We start from the raw sequence: 25,034 nt of genomic DNA on the forward strand, positions 1-25,034 counted from the left end.
CCAACTCAGCCAGGATTGCCGCGACAGGATCACGTTCTCGTGCGCTATCCTCAACCTGACGCTGCCAATGCGTCGGCTCGATTGCGCGACGATCGACGCTCTGAGGCCGCGGCTACGATCTCGCCGTCGCTGCCTCAGCCTCTCTCGCCTCGCGCATCTCGTGGCGACGGCGCACCCTAACTCCTGCTCGCGGAGCAGGCCCGCTGGTTCCATCAGGGAACACACGGTACCTGTCCCCTTCCCACGTTATATGGCTTAGCCGGCCGCTCAACCACCACTTTCGAAGGTCCCGGAGTCAGCGATTGCTGCGCCACCCGCGAGTTCATCGACACCGCATCCTCCACGGTTATCCCGCCATCTTCACTCTGCGAACCGGCGACCAAATCCGACGCGCCCTGCCCGCCAGTCACCTCCGCTATCGAAGACAAATTTTGGGACTCTCGCCGCAGCACCGGCAACTCCCGCGTCACGTCCCGCTCCATAGGGGTACTACGAGCCACCGAAGCAACGGTCAAAAACCTGGGCTCATAACCCCCGAAATCCGGCGTCTTTATATTGCGGCGTCGCTTTTTGGAAGTGCCATAGCGTTCCTCCGCTTCCTCCTTCCGGAGCTCCTGCAGGTACTCCGGTGGCGGCGCCCTGCGAACAATCCTATTTAATAGGATTGTCCGCAGGTTCGGGCGTTTAAAATAGTTGACACGGCTCATGAAGAAGTTGGCAAAATCATCCCAATCGTCCTTGCGAATCATGTGGTCCAAATTGCGACCCGCATCTCGCCGCGTATCTCGTTCAAAGATTTTTGCTTCTAAGAAGCCAGGTCGAGGAGTCTGATAGGTAAAAGCAATTTTTTGGGTTATGGGGGGACTTTACGAACGTATGCTTAAGTACAATGTTCTAATAAAGGAGACGGGTAGGCCGATCGCTAGGCACAGTTTGGTCCATATCGCGACCCGCGTCTTGCCGCGTATCTCGTTCAAAGATTTTTAAGCCTTCCCACCATCGATAAGGTATTACAGTCCGTCGGGAAGGGTACACCATTCACTCGCAGACTCATGTCCCATACAACGTAGAAGAACACATATAGCCCGAATAACAAACACAGTCCGTACAACATAGAATAACACACATAGCCCGTACAACATAGAATAATTGACATAGCCCGTACAACACAGGTCGTTTATTGTCCAATCAAGTCCGACACCCTGGTCATCTGGCGGTGCTGCTAACGGTGGTCGGAGTGCTGGTTCTGGTTCTGGTGCTGTTGATCTTGTCCTCTGTAATAACCCCGTATGGTCATATGATTATTCGGTTATTGGATTATATATTCCGTTATCACTTACCCTTCTCGCTGTGGCGAAAAAAACTCCGTAGTAGGTTGTTGTCAGTTGCGGCAAGTGGTGCTGAACTGCCGCTTGACTGTTTTGATATCCGACAGGCTGTTGGTAATGAACTAAATTTTTTCGTTTCTTCATGGATGACGATATTTGAAAGGATTTCGTCAACGTTGACGGGTCCCCCGTTGTCGTTGTCGTTGTCGTCCTTCTCTCGTCGTCGCTGTTGTTTGTTTTACAACCATGCACATCACATTAGCTCTGGATGTAGCATCGTACCAACGCTTAGGCCAGTACTGGATGTTGTTGAAACTTTTGACCTCACTGTACAAATCCGTCTCGTAGATGTTGCTCGTGGACAAGAGGATCGATTGCGGCGTGCTCGATGTTCAGGTGCATCTAACCAAGCGTCGTGGAGAATCCCCAACGTTTGGAACAGATAGCACGCCAATGTCTTGAGGTTCTTTGGAGAAGCCAGAGGAGAATCGTCACACGAATCAAAAAGTACTAATTTGCCGTTCGCTCTGTCGACGTTGTAGCAGTCACTGCTCTCATCGTACATGATGTTGAAGACGCGATGAACGTTTGTAGACAGGTTTTCATAAATGTTTCGATATCTTTGACTGTCGAAAACGCTGGCAGGGATATCGACGCACCCTCTTCCGACATCGACGATGTGGGAAGCTGAAATCAAAGGAAAAATATGAATGAGAGAGAGAAAGAGAGAGATAAAACAAAAAAAGTTTACACACCGAGTTGCGGCACGACCTTGTTTATTCGTTGTAAGTGGGCGTGGTCGAATCTGAGAGAGATGGATTCGTTAAAAGAGATGAGACGTTGCTGCATGGTGTAAACACCGGATAAGTACTGCTTGTGAGCATTCTTCCTGGTAAATAATGTTTTCAGAAGCCGAAGGTCCAGCCTGATGTGCTTGTCGATATGTTCGTCTATACTTGAAAAAACGACGAGGCTTCGGGACTCGGCCAAATACTGCAGTAACCACGGTAAAGGCGTGAATCAATCGCTGTTTATTGGTTGATCGGCGCTCCACTCGCTATCGTCTGCCGGATGTTTATCATCTGTCAAATCTCTCAGTGGATCCAACGAATCCGCTATCACTTCGATTCGTAAATCCGCCTGCTTCGATATGGACTGGAAGTACGACTCGATCTCGTCGGCCATGGCTCTTGCTTTCTCTCGATGTTGCGTGTAGCGTTGCCAGCCCTCCGGGAAGTTGTCGACGAGACAGAGTTGGTCATCAAGTCGTACCCGTAGGTGTGGTCCAAAATCTTATGGTTGACGGTGTTGTACATTTGCAGAGCGGAGATGTTTCTTCCTCCGACTTTTTTGCCGTACATATGTCCAAAGTTTTTAAACCAACCAAAATCTGTATCAAGTGAGCGTCGTTTACGTCGATTCTTGGTTTCCTTTGGTGGTCGAGTAGGTATATCGTTGTTGGAGGACTCTTCAACGAGATACCGTAATAGACCTGCGTTAAGACGTGAAAGCGGTAGTGCCGTGGATTTATCACTGATCGCACCATTTTCAGTCCTTGCTTTTGCTCGGCCCGGAAACCATGTATACTCTTGTATACCAAGACGTCCACGATGTTTGCGTAGAACATTAACACATTTCGAATTTCCACGTCGAATGCCCTGGCAAATTCTTCGTAATCCCTTTGGAAGAGCGTGACGGACTTGGTCGCTTTTGGGCATTTCTGGTCAGCGTACCACATGGATGTTTCCGTCGTCGGTGTCATCTGCCTGATGATCTTCTGGATCACTTTCTCCGCTAAGAGCTTGCCGCAGTTAATTCGTCCGTTGATCCGTAAAACGGCCAACGCAACGAAGAGCCCGTGTCCATCTGTCTGACCTATCTTTACGTCTACCCAAAAGACGTTGGAAGAATGTAGAGCTGGTCTGTTCGAGTTGCTCGTCAGAGCTCTGATGGCTTTGATATTCTTCATTGTTTCGTGATGTGTGATGTAAACGTATATTTTGGTCGGTAAACACGGTTTGAACAGCAACAGGCTTCGGCCACACACGAAAAAGGAGTCTACGTCGAAGCGGCCTTTGATGTCGTTGGCCGGAAGGATAGCGTGTGGTGGTAGTTGGTCGAAGCAATCCGACGACGACTTACTGAACCATTGCCGAGCCGGATGCTGGTTCATGGTGGTTGTTGTTGTTGCTGTTGTTGTTGTTGCTCTTCTTGCTGTTGCTGCTATTACTGTAGTTGCTCTTGTTGTTGTTGTTACTGCTGTTGTTTGTCGTATCGTTGTTGTTTCCATCCTGGTGGTGGTCGTTTGATATCTGTTTGGAGCACGAATTTTAACGAGATCTGGGCATTCGCGTGCCAACAAGTCCATCACTTCGGTAGCGAACGCCTCGTCCTCCTTGTCCTCATCAACGTGCTGCATGTTCTGTGTGGTTGACGTTCTTGTTGTCATTGTTGTGGAGGTTGTTGTTGCCGTTGTTGTCGTTATCGGTTGTTGTCTAGTTGCGTCGTCAAAAGGCACTGGTCGCAGCCTTGAAAAACAAAAGTTAAAAAAAGGAAGAAGTAACCTAATAATATTAAGCGTTTCAAAATTAATACTTACTCCGTGTTCAGCTGCTCGTCGTACCATACCGACGATGCTCCTGCTGGAAAGATGTTGTCCCACGGGATCTTCACTTTTAAGTTAGGCTTTGCCATCATCTTATGTAGTTGTCTGAAAAATAAAAACGAAGAAAAACATTACTTCGAATATAAACCAACATATTAATTTGTTACATCATAAATGAACGTCGTTCTTCGGTCGAAGAATGACGCGAAACAAGCCCGGATCATTAAACGACACTCTCAACGACTTGACCTCCAAATGACCTTGATAATGAGGTTGAAGGTCAAATCCAAGGTCACCATCGAATTCCTCGTCGAAAGTTAGTCCTAAAACGACCTTGAGCTTCGCAAAAGCTTTGCTACCTGGAAAGTTAATTCCTTGATTCGTTACTTTTTGGACACCCTGTATAAAAATCGTATTGGACTATAAACATACCCGTTCCACTGCCGCGGTTCTACTTACTGGCTGTTGGCGAACATCCGCTGCAAGAGCCTCTCCCTCGTCTTCGGAGAGGTGTACTCGTACATTCTCCTCCTCATTGTCGTCGATAAGATCGACGACATCGCTGGAGGAGAAGAGGATAGGGGATGGGGAACATGAGGAAGAGGAGGAGGAGAAGGAGGACGACGACGAGGAAGAGGATGAGGACGACGAGGAAGAGGAGGAGGATGAGGATGATGATGACGAGGAAGAAGAGGAAGGCTGAATCCCGCCGAGTGTACGTGGCGACGTTGGTGGTGGTGGCGATGATTGTGGCGATGGTTGTGGCGATGGGTGTGGCGATGGGTATGACGATGGTGGTGGTGGTGGCGGTGGTGGTGGTGTTGGCTGTACAGATTTCATCCGTATCACATAACTTTGACACATGCTTTTATGCCAGATGATCTCCGCCGCAGACTCGAATTCTGCAATTGGGCACAACCAAGGATTCGTGAAGATCCTGAATTTTTCAGATACGTCATGTTTTCGGACGAAGCTACATTTCATGATAATAGGCAACTCAATCACCATAATAGTCATTATTGGTCTATCCAGAACTCTTATTGGGTACGTCATGTTGATAATCAGCATAGATGGAGCCTCGTAGTTTGATGCGGTAGAATAAATGGTTATCTGATAGGACCTTATTTTTTCGATGGGAATGTCAACGGCACAGTATATCTTGATTTCTTGCAGAATGAATCACCAGAATTATTGGAAGATGTGGACTTGGAAACCAGAAGACGATTATGGCTTCAACAGGATGGTGCACCGTGTCATCGCTCACTATTGGTTCGTCACTTCTTGAACCAACGATACCGAAGACGATGGATAGGCATTGGTAGTGACATTACTGAGTGGTGTCCAAGATCACCAGATCTGACAAGTCTAGATTTCTTTTTATGGGGCTATTTGAAAAATGTTGTTTATGCACAGCAACCAATAACACGGCAAGATATGGTGCAACGCATCATACAAGCTTGCAAAGCTATTCCCCGTCACGTTTTGATTTCCACAGTTGAAAATTTTGAACGTAGAATTCAACACTGCATAAATTTGAACGGGGTTGTTTTTGAACATATTATGAGATAAATGTTTGTGTTACAATCTTGACCATAACTATCTGTAGTCAACGTCTTGTCTTGATCGGCTGAGCATTCCCACCTTGCCTTCATTAGCTGAGTAATCAATACCTTGCCTTCACTGGCTAGGTAATTAATACCTTGCCTTCATTGGCTGGGTAATCAATACCTTGCCTTCACTGGCTGGGTAATAAATACCTTGTCTTCAGTGGACGGGTAATCGATACCTTGCCTTCACTGGCTGGGTAATCAATACCTTACCTTCATTGGCTGGGTAATCGATAACTTACCTTTACTGTCTGGGTAATCAATACCTTGCCTTCATTGGCTGGCTTATCGATTCCTTACCTTCATTAGCTGGGTAATCAATGATTAACCTCACCCTTTTCCCGGTGGGATAGGGGGGAGGGGGGTGAACCGGTCCCCCAACATAATACTTTATCTAAACGTAGAATTTCCCACTCTTTTCCAATCCGGGAAAAAAAATGGGGGTCCTTATTCAAAAAATCTGTTGGTTATGGGGGGACTTCATGAACGTATACTTAAGTAAACTGTCCCAATAAAGGAGAAGGGTAGGCCGAGAGGTGGAAATTCACTTAATTTTAATTATATTCAGCAACGTTTCTTCAGCATATTTGCTGACCTCTTCAGGCTTTATTAATAAAAAAACAACAAATTATTAAGAATAGAGTTGCATAAGACGTTTCATGTTGTAGTGACGTTTCAATTTTGTTTTCATTTTTCATATTCTCTTTCATCTAGGAAAAATTCAAATTATTAAAAAACAACACCTTCAGGAATACTTTTTCAGACTATTGCATATTCTACTGGGATAGGTTAGGTTGGGTTGGATTATTGGTATATTTCTAAGTAAAATTTGAAAGTTTAAAAATTAGGAATTGAATCAAAGTATTGTCTGAAACACAAAAAAAGCACAGCCCCAGAAGTAACTTTTCCGACTTTTGCATATGTTATGGTGGTATATAGGGTTGGGTTAAGATCGGTGTAAATATTTTTTATTCTACTGGTCAAACACAATACCTATACGCAGTTACCGTCCGTTCTGTCGATGTGAAATTTTTTTTTTTTTAACAATTTTGAAACAAACGCGATATAATGTTTCGTTAGGTTATACGAGGAACCCAATCCACTGAGAAGTTACCCAAACGTATTTCTTCAAATATATTTTTTCCGTGAAAAGTAGCTTTTCACACCCGAATTTTCAGTTTATCGATTTTCCAAGAGTACCATTGTACTGTAGGCCAAGATTCAAGGGGGCTGCACCGATTGACTTTTTTTCGATTAACGATTGCTTCCCCGTGAAAAAGGCACTTTTCCGTTGCGATCACTTAAACTCGATTTTCATCCCTTCCGAACAACCACCCAACCCCCGGAGGTCTGCCAGGGCTCGATCTCTTCGGTTTTCCAAACCCTATCCAATAGTTAACGCTTCACATTTTTAGAAATTTTTTAAATAAATTTTTTCAACAAATTTTTCTAGAAAAGTGACTTTTCACACCCGAATTTCACTTTTTCGGTTTTCCAAGGGTACCCTCGTATAGCAGGTTAATATTTAGGGGGGTTACGTTGCACGGATTCATTTTTTTTTTCGATTAATGACTCCTTTCCTGTGAATTTGAATCCATTAGGACAATAATCCAACCCAACCCAACTAGGCCAATAAGCGCAGTAACCCAACTAAGTCAAATCTTCTGGCGTAGTTTGCAGATGCTTAGGTCGATAGCGTATTAGAAAATAAGCTCGCAAGCAAATGCGACTGGTAATTATATAAAAGAAATCAATTATTATTTGTTCTCTTATATGATGTACTGTCGGATAGCGTACTTTGTGCGCCGACCTCGGTAGTATGTCTTATGCTGGGGGGATTGGGGAACTTTATCAGCTACTATTTTTTTTCGGCAAAACGGATAAACCAATCAACATCTCTCGGACTTGTATAGTTTTCGGAAAAACGAATAAACCAATAAACCTCTCGTGGACTAGTAAAATGTCTGTAAAACGGATAAACCAATAAACCACTCGCGGACTTGTGAAAATTTTGTTAAACCGGATATTTGGGTTGGGTTATCGTCAATTTTTCGAAATTTCAAGATTATTTACTTTTTTGGTCAATTTCTCGAAATTTCAATATATTTTACTTTTTTCGTAAATTTTTTAAAATTTCAAGATTTTTTAGTTTTTTCGTAAGTTTTTCGAAATTTCAAGATTTTTCACTTTTTTCATTAATATTTCGAAATTTCAAGATTGTTCACTTTTTTGGTCCTTTCGACGAAATTTCAAAATTTTTTTTATTTTTCGAGAAAAATGGCCTTTCATCCCCTATTTTATAGTCTTTTGATTTTCCAAGGGTATCATTATATACAAGGACAATATTCAGACGGGGAACACGGATTGACTTTTCTTCGATTAACGACGCCTTCCCCGCGAAAAAGGCCCTTTTCCATTGTTATCACTTAAACTTGATTTTCATCCCTTACCATCAATCCAACCCTCGAATGTCTGCCGGGCTTCGATCGCTTGAATCTTCCAAGTGTTATCCATTTTACGATGTAGGTGTGGATGAGGGAAAATAGCTCGGTACAAAGATAACTTAGGTAGCTGTATTTATTCACGAAACCATAAAATCTACTATGATCCAATATGGTACAAATAGTTTATAGCGCGCGGTAAGAAAACGTGCAACTTCTCTCATCGTTATCTTGCGAATAGCTTCGGTAGGTAACGTAGAAAGAGAGACTAGCGAGGTAAGAATCTCTGTTTCAGTCGGTCCTGTCGCTCACCGGCTGAAGCTGGAGATTTTTAGAACTAATTTAAATACATTCTATCATAATTTTTTCGAGAAAAGAAGCTTTTCACTACCGAATTTTCAGTTTGTCGATTTTCCAAGAGTACCATTGTACTGTAGGCCAAGATTCAAGGGGGCTGCACCGATTGACTTTTTTTCGATTAACGATTGCTTCCCCGTGAAAAAAGCACTTTTCCGTTGCGATCACTTAAACTAGATTTTCATCCCTTCCGATCAACCACCCAACCCCCGGAGGTCTGCCAGGGCTCGATCTCTTCGGTTTTCCAAACCCTATCCAATAGTTAACGCTTCACATTTTTAGAAATTTTTTAAATAAATTTTTTCAACAAATTTTTCTAGAAAAGTGACTTTTCACACCCGAATTTCACTTTTTCGGTTTTCCAAGGGTACCCTCGTATAGCAGGTTAATATTTAGGGGGGTTACGTTGCACGGATTCATTTTTTTTTTTCGATTAATGACTCCTTTCCTGTGAATTTGAATCCATTAGGACAATAATCCAACCCAACCCAACTAGGCCAATAAACGCAGTAACCCAACTAAGTCAAATCTGGAAGCTTCCTCTTTCGGTTTAAAGTCGGCTAATTAACCCTTTGATCCTCTGACGACGACGACATCCACCCATCATAGAAATTTTCAATGTTTCAACCAAAAAGAGAAGAACTGTGAACTGAAACAGAAGATAATGAAGTAATATCAAAGACGGGAAAGGGCCTGGTAACGTTGTACACCTATCAACCTATCACCTACGGTAGTCTCCGGGGAAAGGTCAGTAAGTTTTTGCACAAGTCCGCAAGTGGCAACTTTTGGTGGCGTTCGTTAGATAAGGACCCTGGAGGGCGATCGGCGTCGAGAAACATCTGTATACAGTTGACCGTGGCCTGGGGGAGGCCTCCGATGGGTGCGTTGTCGCCCGGCAAGTGGTGCCCCGATGGGACGACGACTCCGGCGGATATCCGCGGAAATGGTCCGGGCCACTTGCCTCCCCTCCTCCTCGGAGCCTTACATATCGAAACTGGTCGAGGGCGACCGCGTTGGCGGTGGCGGCTCTTTTGGGAGCTACGTTCGACGACTCCGGCGGATATCCGCCGGAGTCGGTGCTCCGATGGGACCGAGTACGTACGCGGAATCTGCGGATATACGCGTAGGTAGGATAAAAAAAAGGAAGCTAGCAATAATTTAATACATATAAAATATATATTTACATTTTTATTTACATTGTACTTTTTTTTTTTGCATTTTATTTAAATTTTTTTGAAGAGGGGCCGTCCACTTCTTTATCTGGCTCAATATGTGCAGGTAAAGGAGGCATTCCAAAGCGTTTTAACATTTGTCCAAATAAGGAAAGAGCACGTGCCTGCATATTGATCTTGACTGACCCTCGTTTTAGCGTCTTTACGCTATCTATGGCGAGCTCCACGTCATATTTGAATATTTTATCGGCCGTTATTCGTTTCTTTAACGTCCAGGAATTGAGACCGTTGTCTGCGTAGGTTTGGACATCATAGATCGGATATTGGGAATTCCGGTCTATGGCGACAATCCTTCCTGGCCATAACGGTTGCCATGACAATTTGACCAGGATGATGTCGTTGACCATGAGGCAGCTAATGTGCTTCCCTTTTTTTAGATCCGTAGTTGTGATCGACGATTTTGTAGGGACAACCGGATCCTCTTCTTCGACGGGCTGCGACGATACGACCTCGATATCGTTGATATCATTGGGATATCCCATCAGCTCTTCTACAGTGCCTAAATCGGAGGCCATCCCCACTCTTTCGCCGTCGTTGCTGAAATAAAAAATTTATACATTATGCTGTGTCGCGGATTCAGCGGATATTCGCCGAGATCGTATGCGAAGTACCAATGTACCCTATGCCTACGATATCAGCGGATATCCCCAGATATAAAATAAAATTAAATACTTACGATTCGATGATGACCCGGGCGTCACCCTCGACTATGTCTGGCTCTACGACAGCTTCAACCACGAGCGCGTGGGACGCTAGCTGCTCCGATACCTCTTCACCATCCATATTATCTTCACCATCATTATCGTCCTCGTAAGCCGGGAGTGGCTTCGGCTTCGGTTTTCGCCGCCGGACGAGCACGTCCTTGGCTACGAAAGTGGCCGCAGGAATGTGCTTCGGCATTAATTAATTGGACCCCATTCTGAAAAATAGAGAAAAAATAATTAATTTTTAGGTTATCAATCTGGGGCGGATATCCGTCGTACTCGGACATGACCGAGAACGACGGATATCCATCAATATTGTTTATATAACTTACAGGCACTGCCCAAACCAAATTTTCAACAATTTTTTTTTTTCCAGGTTTTGTCGAGATCGTACATTTCTGGACTCTGGAGCAATGTGGAGATTTCATTATGGATTGTCTGAGATTGTTTTCTAAGGATGGATCGGAGCCGTTCCACGGCCATCATCGACAGCCCAGGATACTTTCCGTCCACTGAATCGGGGCATTCCGACGAATCCAAGTCGAAGATGTATTTGGTGATTAATTTAAGTTCGCTGGTTGCGAAAGATGGTATCAGATCTAATCTGTACTGGTCTACAAGACCAGTAATGGATTCGTCGTGGCGGCTGTAAAAGAAATAAATATTAATAAATGTTAATAAACTTATCTTTTAAGGTTATGTAAGATGAACTCGGCGGATATCCGCTGATTTCGTCTACGCGATTGCCGGATAAAGACAGGTGCGAGGTTATGTTCATCGACGGACCCGGCGGATATCCGTCGAATTCGTCTTTTTTAATAATTATAAAAATACTTACAATGTGTACATCGCCGCAGCGAAAGTGTACATAGGGGAAAAATATCCGGCGTGGATCCTGCGGACGTTGAGACCCTCCATCGAGGCCAGGAAGGTGTTTAGATCCTGGCCGTGGATATTGCTCGTGCAGTTATTATGGGTATTCCCATTGAAAACATGCGCGCGATCATGGCTTTTTGCCACGGAAACATATTTTCGACTTGGGGCACATATATGTTCTCCCTGAATGCCACCCGCATTATGTCAGTAATCCTAAATGCTTTAATCGGTCTATGTTCAAGGCATCTCTTGGTGCGTGCAGCATCAATTCTGTAATGTTATATTCAATGATAATATCAATAATAATAATATTAATATTAAATAATACTGAAATTCAACTTACCTTTTTATGAAATTGGCCAAGGTCATGCCAGCCCGGTTCATAATTGCCCCTTGTGAGACGTTTCTCTGCCTTTTCCTATGTTTCTGCAAAACAAAAACATTATAATTAAACAGGTGTGAGGTTAGGTTGGTCGTCGGACCCCGCGGATATCCGTCGATTTCATGTACACGATTGCCGGATAGACAGGTGCGAGGTTATGGTCGTCGTTGTCGGACCCCGCGGATATCCGAAGAGATCGTTCGCAGGTTAACCAGCAGCAAAAAAGTAGTGTACTTCCTTTTTTTTTCTGCGACGACCGGCAGGCCGACGTCTCACCATCCTCTAGAATAGCGCAATCTTGAGACCGCACGTTTCCGGCGATCCCGATTTTGTCAATCGTCGAGGTCGGTTTCAATGTTGCCTGCGTACTATCGGCGGCTTCTTGATCCGTTTCTCCAAGAGACGATGTTTCCTCGATGTCGTCCGGCGTTTTAATTTGAGGAAAACTTGGTGAGACTTGCAGATCCTGAAGAAAAATGTTATCAATTTATTTAACAATTAATACATATATATATACCTATTACTTCAACGACCGTACCCTTTGAGAGTTGTTATTGTATTGAGAATTCATTTTTTTTCGTTGCTATGTTACGATATATCAAAAACAACTGCGCGCACTGATATCCGTTTAAAAACTGTATGAACAAAGGCAGCTTAAACAACAGGTTTAGACAGGATTTTCAAAAGGACCCCCTCCCAGCCTGATTAACCTTTGATAATAGATTGTAGAGTGCGCAACTAGACGTAATAAGCGCCATCTGGTGCGAGGTTATGGTCGTCGTTGGACCCGGCGGATATCCGCCGATTTCGTGTACGCGATTGCCGGATTGGCAGATGCGAGGTTAAATTAAAAGTTAACTTTACCTGTTAGAAAGACTTCCGTCTAACTGCGTCATTGCTCATTACCCGATGGCACGTGGGACATACATTCCCTTTCCCTTCCAAACTTTTCAATACTTGGTTCAAACTTTTCCTTCGAAGCTTTTTTGCCAGGGATGAAATAAATTGTGATCTGCTTTTGTAAAATGGTTCTTGTATTGGCCTCTTCGTGACGAAAAATTGAGAGGCATACGAGGTGTGATCAAAAAGTAAGGTGAATTTTTATTTTTCTCAAAAAATATTTATTTATTCATCAATTTTTATTTTATCTCCTTCAAAGTAATCCCCCTCGGATATAATGCACTTGTGCCAACGCTTTTTCCAATCCTCAAAGCATTTCAAAAAATCATTTTTTGTGATCTTGCTTAGTTCATCCTACGATGCCGTCTTTATCTCCTCAATCGTGGCAAAACGCCGTCCTTTCATGGGCCTCTTCAGTTTTGGGAACAAGAAGAAGTCACAGGGGGCCAGATCTGGGGAATACGGTGCCTGTGGCATCGTTACTGTGTTGGTTTTAGCCAAAAATTCGCGCACAAGCAACGATGTGTGAGCAGGGGCGTTATCATGGTGCAAAAGCCAATTTTTATTTTTCCACAAATTCGGACGTTTCTGGCGGTTTGCTTCGCGCAAATTGCGCATAACTTGCAGGTAATATTCCTTATTTACTGTTCTACCCTGTGGCAAGAACTCATGATGCACCACGCCCCTGCAGTCAAAGAAAACTGTAAGCAAAACCTTTACATTTGATCGAACTTGGCGTGCTTTTTTTGGTCTTGGTGATCCAGAATGCCTCCACTGGAACGATTGAGTCTTAGTCTCGACGTCATAACCGTATACCCATGTTTCGTCACCTATTATAACCCTGTTGAGTAAATCTGGATCATCGTTGACGTCATTCAGTAGCTCTTGGGCGATGCTCATGCGACGTTTCTTTTGGTCGAAATTGAGCAATTTCGGAACAAACTTCGCTGACACACGTCTCATGTCTAAAACACTCGTCAAAATTGATTGGCACGAACCAAATAAGATGCCAATATCATCAGCAATTTCTCTAATGGTAATTCGACGATTTCCCAACACTATTTTCTTCACTTCTTCAACATTCTCATCAGGTGTTGATGTGCTGGGGCGTCCAGAACGAGGTTCGTCGTCGGTGTCTTCTCGGCCTTCTTGAAAGAGTTTATACCACTTGTAAACATTTTTTTGGCTTAAAGTAGACTCACCGTATGCCACTTTCAGCATTTCAAGTGTTTTGGAACATTTGAATCCATTTTTCACACAAAATTTAATGCAAACTCTTTGATCCATGTTTTTAGACAGCGGCAAATCGTGGAGCACGCAAAACACTTCTAACCTTGATGCCTCTCACAAACAAACCAAACATACTACAAAGCTGAAATTTAGAACGTATGTTCTAGACGAGTGTACCGACATAACCAAATAAAAAAGTCGAAGATCGAACGGACGTAGTCCGTTAAATTTCAAAATTCACCTTACTTTTTGATCACACCTCGTACTGTATGACTATAAAACAGTGTTATTATTTAGAATATTTTTTAAAAAAACATGGCATTTTCAATGTCGACACGTATACATCAGAAACAAAATCATTAGTTAAAGATTTAATTAGTAATTTATGGAAAACATTTAACAACAGCTATATGATTATAGCTACATCGGCATTTGGATTAGGAGTCCATAGAGATAGTGTTGATTTTATCATTCAATTTAATATGTTTCCAACTATTATTGACTACGTTCAACAAATTGGACGAGCTGGTAGACAAGGTCAACCAGCGATTTGTATTCAATTTTTGGACTACAATGAGTATTTAAGGTATGTTAAGTTTAATTTTATTGAATGTATTATATTAAAATATCTTATTATTAATATTTTTTCCGAGACAAAAATATCTTATTATTAATATTTTTATCCAAAACAAAAATATATATAAATGTATATTTTTGTAATATTTAAATATTATAAAATTAATATTTTTGTTTTATTTTAATTTTCAGTTTAAAAGCACTTAATATAGCTAGTCAAAAAAACAACAAGTAGATAAAATTGAACATCAACGAAGACAACGTGAATTACATAATATGTTTTTATTTTTATCGAATAAATTAATTTCTTGGCATGGATTGTTGTCACATGTTATGAAACAAAGTGATCAATTAATTTTATGCGAGAATAGTTGCAGTAATTGTATAGATATTTTAAAAAATATCAACGTTAAAACTATAAATGTTGATTTAACTAATACAGTTTTTATTATAAAACAAGCGTGGAACGTTTTAAAAGATTTTTTCAATAATGAATATATTTCATTTCAAATTTTTCATAATTTTTTACTTGGAAAATTACAATTTTACGATAACGAACAATTTAATCAATTGCCATTTTTTTCGAATTACGGTTGTTTGAGTAATTGGACATCGAATGGTTTGCAATTTGTATACAAATATTTATTTGAAAATTTAACAGTATTGGAAATATATATTTGCACAGCTCCAAATATATATATGTAGTTCGATACATGTTCCTTTTTTTATTACTAATTTATATGACAATGATTTAATGCATAATTTTTATGTTAAAATACTAGATTTTTCCAATGACATTTTTAAATTCGAAGATATTTTTATTATAAAAAATATTGCAACGATTACCGAAAATCGTTCGACTCGCGCGAGGTTAATAAGCGGCTGAACGAGAAAAGCCGCGATCGGTTCGAGAGAGAGAGAGAGGGCGCGTAGGGGCAATGACCGGGAGGGGAGAGTTCAACAGGCAGTACGACTGTGTCACTCAGTCAGGTAGCATCCAAGTGCGTGAGCGCGGTGCAAACATTGTTTTGGTTGTTTTGCGAGCGAGAGCAGAGGGTGCAGCGAGTGATCGGCGAAAGTGAGCGAGTGGTGCGTGCACTGGTGAACGTGCGCGGCCGTCACCGCAGTTGGAATCGCCTGTAGCAGCAACATCAACAGCAACAGCATTAACAATAGCCACACCAACAGTAACAGCAATAACAGCGGATTGCAGCGAGCGGCGGAGCAGCTAATTAGCGACGCGTGCATCGGATACGGTTGGCCACCGTATCCTCAACTATCTCGCGGTAGGTGCACCTTCCCTTCATTGTCGTTAGCGTGCCCGCGTTTTAAAGCGAGGTCTCTTTGAACGGCAGATCTCGCAAGTGCCAACTGCTCCGCCTCAACGGGGTGACGCGGTGAACACCCAGAAGGGTGGCCAAAAGGCGGCTCTGGCTAAGCTTGCCAAGCAATAAAGGCCGTGGATGGCGACCACGATAAAAAGCTGAACTTGAACGCGATGAGCCCCGTCTTGACCCAACGACAGAGTTTTTGAAAGCGAGATCTGACTTTGGGACAAAATGGGGTACCAACAACCTTTCGAATGACAGATACCCACCAGCGCGAGCGGGGATGACCGAAACGCAATGGGGAGACGTACCTCGGTATGTCGAAGCGATGAATCTGTGAGTCGTGGGAAATATCCCTTAATACAGGAACGCAGGGTGGGATGTATTTTGAACGCGAGCCCAGGAGGGGAGGCTTAATTGGTTGATCGTCTTAGGGATCTTCCTCTGGCTGTCCTGGCTGAATCTCTCTTCTGACATCCCAATTTGGGTTGGCCTCTGCGGGGTAGTGGTACCAGGTCAAACTGTGTTCCGACGCAGTAGACGTTGGGGCAACTAGAGTCCCGTCGCGCCCAAACCGAGGGTTAAGCCTTTAGTTCCGCTCTCCTTGAGCGTCGAACCGTGAAAAGATCGGTACTCCTTTCGAGGAGGTCGCCGCCTTAGATTAAAAAGGTTCCAACTCGCTGAGTACGCCAGGGATGTCGCAGCAAACTTGACTTCCGGATCTCCAAATATTTGAAAGCGAAGGAGTGAAAGGCAGTGGGCTATGCCAACCTAATGGCGCCCAGAGAGAAGGGTGGTAATGTTTGATTACGCTGCACCACCCTCAAAGCGGAAAAGTGTTGAACGACAACGCATAGACTAACTGTCGTTAGCGTGCGATCCCGCACAGCGTGCGCGTAGAAATTGTTTATTGCGCGCAAGCGGTTAGTTCGCGGCGATCGCGGTTTACTCTCTCTCTCCCACCCAGCGTATTGTCAACTGCATCTGCGTGCGCAAGACTCTCGGCAAATCCCCCGTGTATTTTGGTTTGTCTAAATAAAGTGAACGATAGTGATTATTAAATCAAATCATCGTTTTGTCTTTCCTTTGTCCGGAGTTCGCGTTTGTTTACTTTCGATTCGAATAAGCCGGTAGCGTAGCACGGATCACGCGGAGATCGGTAGAAGCGAATCGTCAACCAAGTTTCCAGCAGCGGCCGCACGAGCGCTACTAAGCAAGAGCGACAGCGCCGCCAAGCGGCGAGTTGGGGGAACCCAACTCGGATTGGCGAGGAGACTCTGCGCAGGCGCACTCCCGGACAAGGTAGGTTGATGTGCTTCGAGCACATAGATAACTAGGCGTCGTTTAGCCATTGAGTAGGTATATTCGAGGGGAATTACAGGTTAAACGGCAGCCTGTTACAATATTAATTATAATCATTTATTAATGAATATGACAGAAGGAAAATACGTAATACAAACCTTTTGTAAAGTAGCTAAATTAATTTGATACAGAATTGCTAAAATTATTAATATAGATTATTTTAAAATATCACAAACATTAATAACAAATAATTTACTTAAATCATTTGGAAATATAAACACATATGATGATTTTACGGAATATTTAAATGCATTAAAAATTTTAATCATTGATGTTAATTTTCATATTGTAGGTAAAATTTTATTTGATTGTTTAACTTACTATCAAGAATTGTCATTTAAATTAAATTCAAAAAAAGAAATATCGACTTATCAGTTATATTCAAATTTTTTGACACATCAATCAAATAAATTTGAATTTAATTATTTACAAAATAATTATAATAGAAAAATTCTTATTGATAAACATATCAATTTAATTGCACAAGACGATTTCATTGCGATAATAGTAGAAAAACTTGATAATAAAAGTATACAATTTTCAGAACAACTAGAAATTATTTGTCAAAAATTATCGTGTAATTTAAATGTAGAATCTAAAGAAACTTTAGAAACACAATTTAAAATTTTATTAGATAAATTATTGAATTTATTATCAAAACAATATAATAGTTTATTAGATAGTGTTAAAAACTTGAACAACAGCAAAAGATCACTAGGTCGCTTGACAGATATAGAAAAAAAATTAATTTTATTAGCATTTTTGTATGTCGATGGATTGACGTCAAAAGAAAAATATCTAATGATTTATCAACAAATTCTTCAACATTTTCATCAGTTGTTGATGTGCTGGGGCGTCCAGAACGAGGTTCGTCGTCGGTGTCTTCTCGGCCTTCTTGGAAGAGTTTATACCACTTGTAAACATTTTTTTGGCTTAAAGTAGACTCACCGTATGCCACTTTCAGCATTTCAAGTGTTTTGGAACATTTGATTCCATTTTTCACACAAAATTTAATGCAAACTCTTTGATCCATGTTTTTAGACAGCAGCAAATCGTGGAGCACACAAAACACTTCTAACCTTGATGCCTCTCACAAACAAACCAAACATACTACAAAGCTGAAATTTGGAACGTATGTTCTAGACGAGTGTACCGACATAACCAAATAAAAAAGTCGAAGATCGAACGGACGTAGCCCGCTAAATTTCAAAATTCACCTTACTTTTTGATCACACCACGTACTATACCATATTCTGGTAGGACGGCTTCACTCTAATCCGCGGACATGCGAATTCTATGACTTGCGCCCTCTCCGCCAACCTCGACATAACGTCGATGGAGATCATCAACCCATACCTTTTAATAAGTATACTTTGAATCTGAAAGAAATATAGACAGTTAGTACGGATATGATCAAACAGAACTATCAACGGAATCGACGGATATCCACCGAGTCCGTCTAGTCTTAATGCAATACGAGAAACAGAACTATTAACGGACTCGGCGGATATCCGGCTATATTAACAAAATATAATTACTTACCTCTTGAACTTGCTGAACCATAGTTCATCTGGCAAAATTGGATTCTCTTTTGAGGAACATTGTTATTTTTCCTCGAGTTCTGTCGTCGAATTTTTTTCTGTCGCACTGAAGTGCGTCCAAATAATTCCTAATGCTGACGAGTATTTCAATCTGCTTCTCTTTCTTTAGTATATTGAAAAATTGATCAAAGGGAAGCATCGACGGCAAATGTTTATGAGTTATCAGCATACCTAACCGTTTACAAAACGACGTGTTAGCAGACGTCCTCAGTGTGACGTGAGAAGGTGGTCCTTTTCTCAAATCTAAGTCCTAGAAAAATTAAAAAATTTAAATGTTTCGGATAACCGTTGATTTAGTATAATGGCGCTAGGATTTCGATATCAGCGGATATCCAACGTTCGGGTTGTAATTAAAATAAAATAAATACCTTTGACGTCACTTCGATGCGGGCAGGCTCATCTACCTGATTTATGTATGAATAAAACTTCACGGGAAGCAATGCTGGAGCAACAAAATTAATTTTGGAGAAAAAGTTCATCGTCAACGACTTCCGTAAATTCTCGATATTCCCAGCATCGTGGGTGGTTTCATAATACTCTTGTTTGGCAGAAAATCGAAATGGACTTGTGTGGCCATAAAACTTCACTGCCTCCATGGTTCGACGTAATAATCGAATACTGCTTGCTGAAACTTGCCGAAGCACTGCACTGATAGCGTCCGAACTTGCTGAAGAACAGGCGAATACTGAAAGATAAATAAGTTTTTTGTGACCACAATTCTTAGAATACCCATACAAGTACCCACCCAACTCGCGAGAGAAATATAACATTTCGTAGTATCGTATATCAAAATAAGTGAAAGATTGTCACACAATTCTTAGAATAACCCCACTACCGCCGGGTCCGTCTAGCTACGCGATTGCTGGATAAAGACAGGTGCGAGGTTATGTTTATCGACGTACCCGGCGGATATCCGCCGAGTCGGTCTAGCTACGCGATTGCTGGATAGACAGGTGCGAGGTTATGTTTATCGACGGACCCGGCGGATATCCGCAGAGATCGTCACACCGCGCGCATATCGAATGTCGCGAGCAAGTTGTATGAGCGTTGATTTACAGGTTAGGATACGTCGCGGATACGGGGGAAAGGAGGTTTGAAAGGATTAGTGGCTAATCCTGCTGGTTCCGCACGTATAACGGCGAAACCCACGGATTGCCAATAAAGGATGGATCGGTGAAAGGTTATGCCAAATCAACAAAGTTCTTACCTTCGGTCGTGGACGCTTGTTTGATTGTAAAAAGTGCTTTACCAGCAACATGTGGCGATGCTTTCCTTCATTGTCTGTAACCTCCACGAGACCATACGGCACTTCGCTACCGCATCTATCACTTCTCTGGAAATGTTTTATCACTAATTTATTTTTTTCGACCGCCCATACAGCATAAGTCTGCGGCTGGTGGTGATGCGAATCCATTATAACTATTTGTGCCAATTATATAATGTAACGAGCACAATACAGAGCATGGGCTCAACTGTATAACGAAATGCGGAAGTACTGTTGCGACCTCTACTTGCTGCAAATTCGGAAGTACTGTGGCGAACTCTACTTGCATCCCGAACGACTTAAGGCCGGTAAGAGCTGCCTCGATATGGCCAACGGTGATTATAGGAGTTCCGTTCGACGACCCGCGCGGATATCCGCCGGAGTCGTCGAACGTAGCTCCCGAAACAGCCGCCACCGCCAGCGCAGTCGCCCTCGACCAGTCTCGCTATGTAAGGCTCCGAGGAGGAGGGGAAGGCAAGTGGCCCGGGCCATTTCAACGGATATCCGCCGGAGTCGTCGGTCCCATCGGGGCACCACTTGCCGGGCGACAACGCACCCATCGGAGGCCTCCCCCAGGCCACACGTTTCTTTTAGAACGAGGTTGGCGGTAACACGACAAACCAGTCGTTTTACCGTCAACCCCGTGACTCAAAATCCTGACGTTGTCCAAACGCCGAGTGATCGTCAATCTGTAAAAAAAATTACATATATCGATGAAAGATTGACATGAATATAGATAGTAAAATAAATTCGTTGAATATTGATACTTTCCGTTACCACTCGACGTAGTTCTCCCCTTGATCCTTGATCATCCTCAGCTTCTCTTGAAAAAGTTCGCCATGATCGGCGCAGTCAACAAACTTTTCACCGTCTTTGCAGTAGAGGTGAACATGGTACATCTCATACAAGATGGTGCCAATCACTTGCTGCAAAGACGTGTGCTTCTTCACGTTCACTATGATATGCCGGTCCGTGAAATCAGTCAACCCAAAATTTTTTTTGCCCGCATATCCATGATAGATCCGCCACTCTTTCATTTCAACGTCAAATAACGGTGACGGAAATAATCGTAATATGCGCGCAAATCAATTTCGTTAAAACTGATTTCACCAGACGGCCTATAAAAAAAAAGAAACAAATTTATTAATAATTTGCCAATCATCTACTATACTGTGACGGCGGACCATTTTAAAATTTTAATTTTTGTAAGAATATTTTTGTATAGCATTTAAGACAAGCGGAGAAACGAGAACAGTCGCTCAAAAGCGAGGGGGACCGAAACAACTTATAAGAATTTTTCCCCGAAAAACAATAAAACCGCGACTACATCCGAGCCAGCGTTCTCTAACGCATGCAAAGAGCGTGTAGCCCCTTGTACGTGTTTAACACGTGTCAACATGTCGATGAGAGGAGAGAGTCATAAAACTGCGACTACATCCTGTATGCCACTTTTCCCAACGGATTTTTCCTCCTTTTAAGATGCACAAAAAATTTACCATTGAAATGAAATAAAATTTAAAATTATCCAAATGCAATTATTTCACTATCGCAATATATCCCGGACAATTATGACTTCTCAAACCTCTCATCGAGTTCTCATTTCGAAGCTAGGATTATCTAGAAAATAAGAAAAACAGAGAAAAATCCAAGAAAAAAATTATTATATATGCGCACTATGTTGTTAAACGGATTTTTATTGTAAGAAATTAGGAAATAATCGCCTTGTTAAGTTACATAAGTGTTTTTTCTTGTATTAATACTCCGATTAAAACTGAAATAGAATTGTATGATTAGTGAAAAATTTAATAAAACACCAATAAATCTGTACAATACAGCTTGCGAAATTATAAGATCATATATTTTTTTCTTATTTTCAATATAAATTATAATCAATTGTAATTGCGAAAAAAACCTACAATATTGTTCCTAGCACTAAGTAACTTATAAGTTATCGAGTTTATACAAAAAAATAATTTTTAAGTTATTGTAAATCCGCTTATTGGATAAATCTTAATTGAGAATGGTACTCGAGGAGCCATCTCGCGAGCCAAGGCCTGTACCTTTGCGTCCGCTCCTCCGATTTTCTCCACGCCCCCGCTCCAATTAGGGCCCGAAAAATCAGTAAGGAAAATGAGAAGAGACAAATGAGCCAATGAAAGCATCATCGCTTACTCCACTCCTTCCAAAGCCAAGACGCTAAGAGAGGGACTTACCACCCAACCACCCCCAGTGTATAAAAAGAGATGTACGAGCTTCGAGCGACAGTTGTGGAGAAAAAAAATCAGAGAGTGAAAATAAATCAAATGAAAAAGAAAATCAAGCAGTTCAGGAAATACCAGGCAGTGTCAAGGAAAAATCAAGGAAGTTGAAGAAAAATCACGCAGTACTATCAGTAAGGAGCAGGAAGTTAAACAGCCAAGCGGAACGAGAAGACAAGGGAAAATCAACCGATCTAAAATAAGGACGCACAGACCGAAAAAGGCGTATTATAAAATAAAAAAACAGTAAGCAAACGAAACAATTTTTATTTCCTGTTTTTCAATCTTTCTTTCTTCTAGTTAAGAAATAGCTCGTGTTTCCCTTTTTTTTTTTCATTATCAGGAGACTACTTTTGATAGGCTCCAGGCATTAATATTATTAGGAAAACCCGGGTACTGCTATTGATAGGACCCGTGGTGTTTCTAGCTCAAAGATTACGACTTTCGATCGGAATCTGAGAGAAGAAGTATAGGTTCTGTGGCACTATCCCCCTCGATTTAGACAATTTCTTGACGAGTGATCCACGCCAGTTTAGGCGAGAAATCGCAGTTCTGGCGACAACGAAACCTGAGATTGCGCTAAGCCTCAGGCGCACCTGAGCTGAGTCGTTGCCACGACGTCACAATACAAATAAAAATTAACTACTTACCTCTCGATGGACTGAGGCCTTACATCCAGTTCACGTGAAGAAAGCCGTTCACTGCGACGATGACGATTCTCCTCACCGGAAGCTAAAGATGATTACGCCATGATCTAGAAAAAAAAAGTTAGCAATAAGTCACCCAAGTCCTTGATAATAATCCCTAACAAGTTTCTAAAAAAAAAGGTATTAATATTATTCGCCGGTTGAACGATCTGCTGTTGAACTAAAAGAATTTTTGTGATCGCTTAAATTTTTTTGAATGACCGAACAAACCAATAAACCTTATTCGGATTTGTCAAAATTTCGACGACCGAATAACCAATAACCTTTTTCGGACGTAACGTTTCGATGACCGAATAAACCAATACCTTTTAGTAAATATTACATTATTATTTAACACCTATTTGGGTTATGAGGGGACTTTACGAACGTATGCTTAAGTACACTGACCTAATAAAGGAGAAGGGTAGGCCGATCGCTAGGCGCAGTTTGGTCCAAATCGCGACCCGCGTCTCGCCGCGATCTCGTTCAGATTTTTGCTTCTAAGAAGCCAGGTCGGGGAGTCTGATAGGTAAAAGCAATTTTTGGGTTTATATACCGGATGTTCCAGACCATCCGTACAGCCATTTTAAAATCGAAAATTCGTGTTTTTGTGAAAAATATTTCAGATGAAAGTTGTTTACGACAAAGGGGGCCATCTATCTATATAATTAGTTTTGACCTTGAACATCGTTTTCAAGGTCATTTGAAGGTCGAATTGTTTTTTTTAAATGGGAACCCCTATTTTTGACATCGGACTCGAAACGAGCGGAAAATTTTACGTCTACAAAGATATTTTAAAATTTTTTTTCATGGCCTTGAGAAGGTCTATTTAAGGTCAAATGCTTGAAAAACTGCCTAAAAGCGTTTTTTTAATTTTTAAGATATCGAAAAATGACCTCTACAAAATTTGTTCAGAACAGAGTGGGCCACCCAATGCACCAAAAACCTTTAACCTCATTTTGAAGGTTATTTCAAGGTCGAAGTGTTTTTGTAATGGAAACCCCTCTTTTTGACCCCGGATTCGCACATACCGCGAAATCCGACGTTTGGATAAGGTATGATGTTGAGTTTCGATTGATCCACGACGTTTATCGCTAAGGTCATGTGAAATTTAGATCCAATATTATTCGTGAAACATTTACAAAATGTTTCGAGCTAAATTTATTAAATTCTACTGGGAGCACGTTGTGGATCAATCGAAACTCAACAAGTTTTTTGGTCATTTTGTCGAAATTTCATGATTTTTCACTTTTTTCGTAAATTTGACGAAATTTCAAGATTTTTCGTAAATTTGACGAAATTTCAAGATTTTTCGTAAATTTGACGAAATTTCAAGATTTTTCGTAAATTTGACGAAATTTCAAGAATTTTCACTTTTTTCCCTTTTTTTGTCATTTTGTCGAAATTTCAAGATTTTTCACTTTTTTACTCATTTTGTCAAAATTTCAAAAATTTTCACTTTTTTCGTCAATTTGACGAAATTTCAAGGTTTTTCACTTTTTTCGTGAGATTGACAAAATTTCATGATTTGTCGAGATGAGGCACCGAATTGCCGCAGCTTCGCTTCCGTCCAGTTCTTCCTTATGTTAAAGCACAATTTATGGACAGAATTATGCCACCGTCCTTTAACCTCTTTTGGCTGCTTCCCGGCCAACAAAGCTCCACTGACGTTGCGAACGTTGTCTGCAACAAAACCAATCAACGCCCGATGTTCTGATACGTTAAAGTAGGTCCGGGTAGTTCGATTATTGGAAGACTGCCTTCTGTCGTCGACATCTTCATCCTCGTCGCTATCTTCAATTATCCTCAGCCTCTTCCTGGAGATAACTGGTGGATCCTCCTCAATATCGCTATCGGGTATCCACGGCAAGTCATGCTGCGGTTGATGCTGCGGCTGCGTCTGCTGCTGCGGCGCCGGTTGAGGCTGCGACTGCAGCGGCGCCTTCGGTTGAGTCTGTGGCTTCGGTTGAGGTGTAACTCCCAACGTCATCGGCGATAATGATAGGTATGTTGATGGCGCGGTGACCTCGCCGTCGTCGTCGGTAAATAAATCTTTCGACGTATCATGAACGTCGCATGAATCTGTAAAAGATAAAAAGGTAAAAAATATTAATTTTTATATTTTATTATTAAAGAATTTAAAATTATTTATTAAATTATAATAATACTTACCATTGCGATTATTATAGCCGCTCACTCCATCAACTAAATCCTGAAGTGAGCACGTCAGATCAGCTGCCAGCAATTCTTCGCGCTCCTTCGAAGATGCTCCTGCCATCATTTTATCCCGAAGAATC

The sequence above is a fragment of the Phymastichus coffea genome, unplaced genomic scaffold (genome assembly GCF_024137745.1).
Source record: "Phymastichus coffea isolate CEN01 unplaced genomic scaffold, Cenicafe_Pcof_1.1 PCOF00080, whole genome shotgun sequence".
Taxonomy (NCBI): Eukaryota; Metazoa; Arthropoda; class Insecta; order Hymenoptera; family Eulophidae; genus Phymastichus; species Phymastichus coffea.